This window comes from Uranotaenia lowii, chromosome 3 (genome assembly GCF_029784155.1).
Source record: "Uranotaenia lowii strain MFRU-FL chromosome 3, ASM2978415v1, whole genome shotgun sequence".
Lineage (NCBI taxonomy): Eukaryota > Metazoa > Arthropoda > Insecta > Diptera > Culicidae > Uranotaenia > Uranotaenia lowii.
In genome coordinates this window covers 160,758,640-160,764,639 of record NC_073693.1, presented here as the reverse complement: position 1 = coordinate 160,764,639, position 6,000 = coordinate 160,758,640, and positions in this window count along the sequence as shown.

Sequence of the window (6,000 nt, the reverse complement as noted above, 5' to 3'; positions counted from 1 at the left end):
GACTCGAGTTCGATTCCTGGCCAAGGGATTTTTTTCATATCATTTATGATCGATTATTTTGATTGTTGCATTATACGGCTAGAAGCATCATCCGCCAAACAAGTCACCAGAAACATAATGTATGAGTGTGTGTGATTTGTTTGTATTCTACAAATACACATACATTATTTTGTTATTGTTTTGTTTGATGGATCTACGACTCGCTGTTTGATGTAAAATGCATCGATCATGAATGGTAAATGAAAAAAAATCACCTCGACCAGGAATCGAACTCAAGTCATTTGATTATCTCTTCGACACCTTACCGCTAAGCCAAATCCTCAGATGAAACTAGTCAAGCAGTCAAGCACTATAATTCAGTTCACTTCACAGCAAAAAAAAGTATTGCTATATTACATCAAATACCTGCTCATAACTTGAGTCGGAGTGAGGAGTTTTATATGGCAAAAGGAAGGGAAAAGGTGGCAGTTATTTTCAAGCACATGAAACTGTCAAAGTTCGCGAAGAAATACCTGGTTTGGCAAGCCATCTGTACCTGTGGCTTGAAAAGCAGCATTTTCGTAGCTTCCGGAACTGTCAACCAAGAAATTTACGCGAAAGAGTGTTTGAATAAACGTCTGCTGCCTTTCCTGAAGAAACACGGTTGTTCCGTACTGTTTTGACCGGATTTGGCATCTTGCCATTACGGTAAAAAGGCCATGGAGTGGTATGCCGCCAACAACGTGCAGGTGGTTCCCAAGGACAAAAACCCTCCCAACACCCCAGAGCTCCGCCCAATTGAGAAATACTGGGCTATTGTCAAGCGGAACCTAAAGAAGACCAAAAAACTGCTAAGGACGAGCAGCAGTTCAAGGCAAACTGGCTTTCTGCGGCGAAAAAGGTGGACAAGGTGGCTGTACAAAATCTGATGGCAGGGGTTAAGCGTAAGGCCCGGCAATTCGGATTTGGAAAAGCGGAAGCCTAATTGAATATTTTTCCTGAATTTTATAGGAGAGAGTGGGGTATCGTGGGCCATGGGGAAACGTGGGCCACTTTTAATATCTCAGATGTGTGTTGAGATAAAACTCTCAAATCAACTGTTATCTTCGTCGCTTTGCGTGAGCATATATTCCTATATGTTGTTGACTGAAATACGCATCATATGCGTATGAAAAAAATTACTTACATAATTAAACCTAAAGTGCATAACAAAAATATGCTCATACGCTTATGATCTTAGTTTTGTCATGATCTTTCACGTGGAAAAGGAGTTTTTGATGAAACATCAATAAGTCACACAAACGCAACCAATTTGCAAATCATAGCTTGTGGGGAGTCGTGGGCCACATATGTTGAATCACCTATATTTTTATGTTTTTATACACATTCAGAGCTTTAAATACGTTTTTCCTATCTGTAAAGTTTTCTTATGCCAAATGAAGAGTTATGAAAAATATTTTGTCTATCCTATATAAGAAATTTTGACAAAACGTTCGCCAGCCAGGTTTTGGAATCTATGCGATCATACACAGCTCTCTTTTTTATTTCATCATCTGAAATTGCTTTAAAATAACGAAATGAATAAGGAAATCACAGTTTTGGGTCAACTCATAAACTTTGCATGTTATTTGGTCAATTTGGATTTGGTGACCCACGATTCCCCACCATTTTTCAAAATCCAAAAAATATTGCTTTTTTTCATACAGTCAGAACTTGGGGAAAATAACTTATTACAAATTAAAAAAAAAAACCTTATGATACCTTAAAAATGTAGAAAACCATACAATTTTTTATTTTCATTTTATCTTTTATAATAAAGAAGTTATGGAACAACGAAAAAAAGTGGCCCATGATTCCCCACCCTCCCATACTAATTAAACTTGTAAAAGAAATTTAATTTGATTTTTTAAATAAATGATTTCACCGATTTACGCGCGTTTTCCTTGACCAAATTTTGACCGTATCACCCTTTAGTTTTCTGAGGATGGCTGAAAGTAGTAGGCCGAAACGTCAAAAGAATTGTTTTTATTTGATTTCAAATTCACCGAAAAGCATCAACCAGAAAAGCCAATACAAAAAGGATAAAACAACAATGCTGTTATCTCAAAAAAATATTTAAAAATTTTTTAACGAGTTATTGAACTTCGTTTAGAAAATTTAACAAAATGTAATTTGAAGATCTTTTTTATCACTCAAAAATGTTTTTCACATGAAAAAATTAAAATAAAAATATTTATTCCAATATGTCAATCGTTAGAGTATAATATGAACTTCATAATGCCATATTTTCAAAGCAATAGTAAACTCTCAATTTTTTTTAAGAAGAAGTTTTCCAAATTGTATGTTATGGGTATAATTGATCCCTAGAGTCCAAAAAGATATATTTTTCTTCTGAATGGATCGCGCTTATTGATTATTCTGAAATTACTAATATCTGTCCAATAACTAATGTTCATCCAGTAATTATCTGTTAAAAAAGACTTACAATCTGTGTTTAGACTACTAGAACTAGAAAATTGCGCCTTAAACTATGCAATGCTACTTAGAATTCTCTTTGTCAGATACTAACAAACTGTGAAATGAGAACTAACATGACTCAGGGCTCGGCATCGTCGAAAGGAAAGAATGAAATTGAAATTTCCCTTTATTCGTCTCACTCCAACAAATTTCAATTTCGAGCAGTTCACTTTCATCACTCGAATGAAAGTGAATCCTCTCATATTCACTGCTCGGGTGAAAGAAAGAAATTCAAACGTCAGCAGAAGAGAATTTCAATGATGCTTGAAACTGCCCGCAATCAGTAGTCATCAATTTCGACGTCAAACGAGACTTTCAATGCAGCAAAACAGGCAGCAAATAGCATGCCAGTCGCGTGGCAACAGATTTCTTAATGTGCCCCGTGCAATTTTTGTTGATGCGTCTACCGGCCGTGTCGGCCTGGCACTTTGTGCGTCTTCAAGCAATTGTTGGTAATTTTTGTGGATGCGTTCGGCCGTGTCGGCCCGGCACCGTGTGCATCTTCAAGCAACTGTTGGTGTCTTCCTTGGGCGCCAGCAAATTGTTGGTGTATAGGGGAGAGTGGGGATACTTGATCCCCTTTTCTTATTTTCACCATATCTTTTTGGAAAAATTTAGCAACTCGCCGACTTTGACATTTTCTGACAGCTTGTAACTTCAAGTTTCTATGCTCCAAAAATTAGAACGATACTTGAACCCGTTGATGAACTAGAAGCATTTTCGTGGGAGTAAAAAAATTGCGATTTTTCTGAAGTTATGGGAGACTTGATCCCTTTTTAGGGAGACTTGATCTTTTATTCAGGAAGCCCTAATCCTTGTATAAAAATCAAACAAAACCCCAAGATAGAATGTTTATTGACTATTTTGGTCATGTTTGTTCTCATTTCACAATTTATAGCAGACATAAGAAGAAAATTCTATAACTTTGTCTCAACGCTAATAACATTGCATACTTAAAGGCGCTATTTTTTATAATTAAGAGAAAATTAATTTTTTTTGCTCTTTTCTTCAGACAATTGTTTGATAAATATTAGTTTTGGATAAATATAAGTAATTTCGTAATCAGCAGTCATATCGATCAATTCAGAAGAAGAATACGCCGTTTGGAAGGGGGGATCAATTGTACCCAACTCTAGGGGATCAATTGTACCCATAATCAACATTTTAGAAAACTTTTTCTGAAAAAAGTTGAGAGTTTTCCATTACTTTGAAAATATGGCATTATGAAGTTCATTTTACGCTCGAACGATTGATATATTGGAACAAATATTTTTTTCATGATTTTCCAATGTAAGGAACATTTTAAAGTGATGAAAAAAGATCTTCAAGTTACATTTTGTGAAATTTTTCAAACAAAGTTCAATTACTCAAACAATTATTTTGTTGAAAAATTTTAAACTACAAGCAATGTTATTTTGCTCATTTTGGCACATTTTTCTAGAACATTTGATCTTTGTAAGACATTTCAGTTTCGAGATATAGCTAAGGAATCAAGTATCCCCAGGGATCAAGTATCCTCATTCTCCCCTACCTATTGTTGTTTTCCAGCCGGCATCAGCCGGCTTTGTTTTCGGAGGTATGCTAGTATACGCAATGAAACTTTCATTGAAAGGGATGTGCTCGAATTTCGTTTTGAAATGAAATTAACGATTGCCAGTTTCGAACGAAGGAGACCGAGGTGAAAGCGGAGTGAAATAAGCGTTTGCCGAATGTGAAGAGAAGCTGGTGTGAGAGGGAATTGACATTGAAGCTCTTTCGAATGATGCGTTTTGTGCTCATTTTTGAGTGACGATTGACGATTGAAAGTGAAATTGCCAGGGCCTGAACATGACATGGCAAAAAATAGTCTACAATCCTTTTATCTTCGGATTTTTTTAGATTTTGCCTAGGGTCAGGGCATCATGAATTAAGGATCAAGTCTCCTGTAACTTAAAAAATATAACAAATTTTATATTCTCACGGAAAAGCTTCTAGTTCATCTACAAATTCATGTATCTTTCTAATTTTTGGAGCATATCAATATGAAATCATAGGCTGTCAGAAAATGCTAAAGACGGCGAGTTGCTTAATTTTCCCAAAAATGTATGATGAAAATTTGAAAAGGGGATCATGTATCCCCATTCTTTCCTATAGATTGAATCAAATGATAAATTGCAATTTTAAAAATACTTTACTGAAAGTTTAATCAATCTACATGTTTCGGATTATTGTGCACCATCATCTCTGGTCATCGACCTTGGATATAGCGCCTTTACTCGCTCTTGAAAATAAATATTGGAGGAACAGAGAAAAAATTAGTACCACCATAAAATCTTTTGGAATCAACTCTTTCAAAAGATTTGGCGGAATAATTGTGAAAGTACACATCCATGACTGACTCAGTATCTGAATAATTCCAATTTGTCGTCACAGATATGAATCATAACGAAACAATTTATATCATTCAATAACTTATCGCCAATTGAACTCTAAATATCAGCGAAAACTTAGATAAATATCGGAAATTTTAAACAAGGAATATGAGTAATAAAACATAAACAAACTGTCGGGTTCCAAGGCATAATTGGAAGAATTCCCTTATTTTACGACGATTTCTAACTTAATTCTTATGCGTATCTCACTTTTCCCCAGCCATTTGTTATCAAATCATAATGGTAAAACGAAACCCGAAAATGTTTCCAACATTTACCTTCCTCAATTGAAAAAGTAGGTTGAAATAGAAAAACAAACCCCCCTACACTCCCCGCAAATTACGGGGGATCACAATCTCCTCATAAATTAATAAGCGGTATTTCAAAATTTTAAAATTTTGTTTCCTGAAAATTCTTAGGTACACAGCAAAAATTATTTCCTGTAAAATTACGCAAATGTCCTGTGACAAAAAGGAGCAAGCCATTTACCTTAATTTTACAGGTCGAGAAATAAATTACGTGACATTTAATTTTTAGTGTATAACTTTTTTACAGGACATTTGCTGTAATAATAAATGAATCCTCGTTAACTTTTAAGGAAAACAATTTAAAATTACAGGTTTTGTTAATTACAGGTTGATTTATTTTTAAGGTTGTAGTTTTACTGACGCGTAATAGCCAAAAAATTTATTCTGTGTAGAAACTCTTTGATTGCAACATTAGTTCACGACAAATGAATGAGAAGGATAATGGAACGAACTCGCTAATTGTTGAAGTAGCATGTGTGTTTCCTCTTGTAAATAGCGAATCATTCAACGATGACACGAGCAAGGTTGCCGAAATCACAGAAAAATCTGTAATTTCACAGAATTTTGAGCAAATTTTCATCACAGAATCTGTGTCACAGAACATAGAATATTCAAATTTTCACAGATTTCACAGAATTTTTAAATTTTGAATAGATTTCCGAAATTATAATTTTTTGGACAGCATCAAATTTAGATTTCTTACTTTGAATTAGAAAAATATGATAAGATTGATAATTGATTTTGCCCTACTAAAATGTGGAAAAGACGCATTTTATAATGGATTT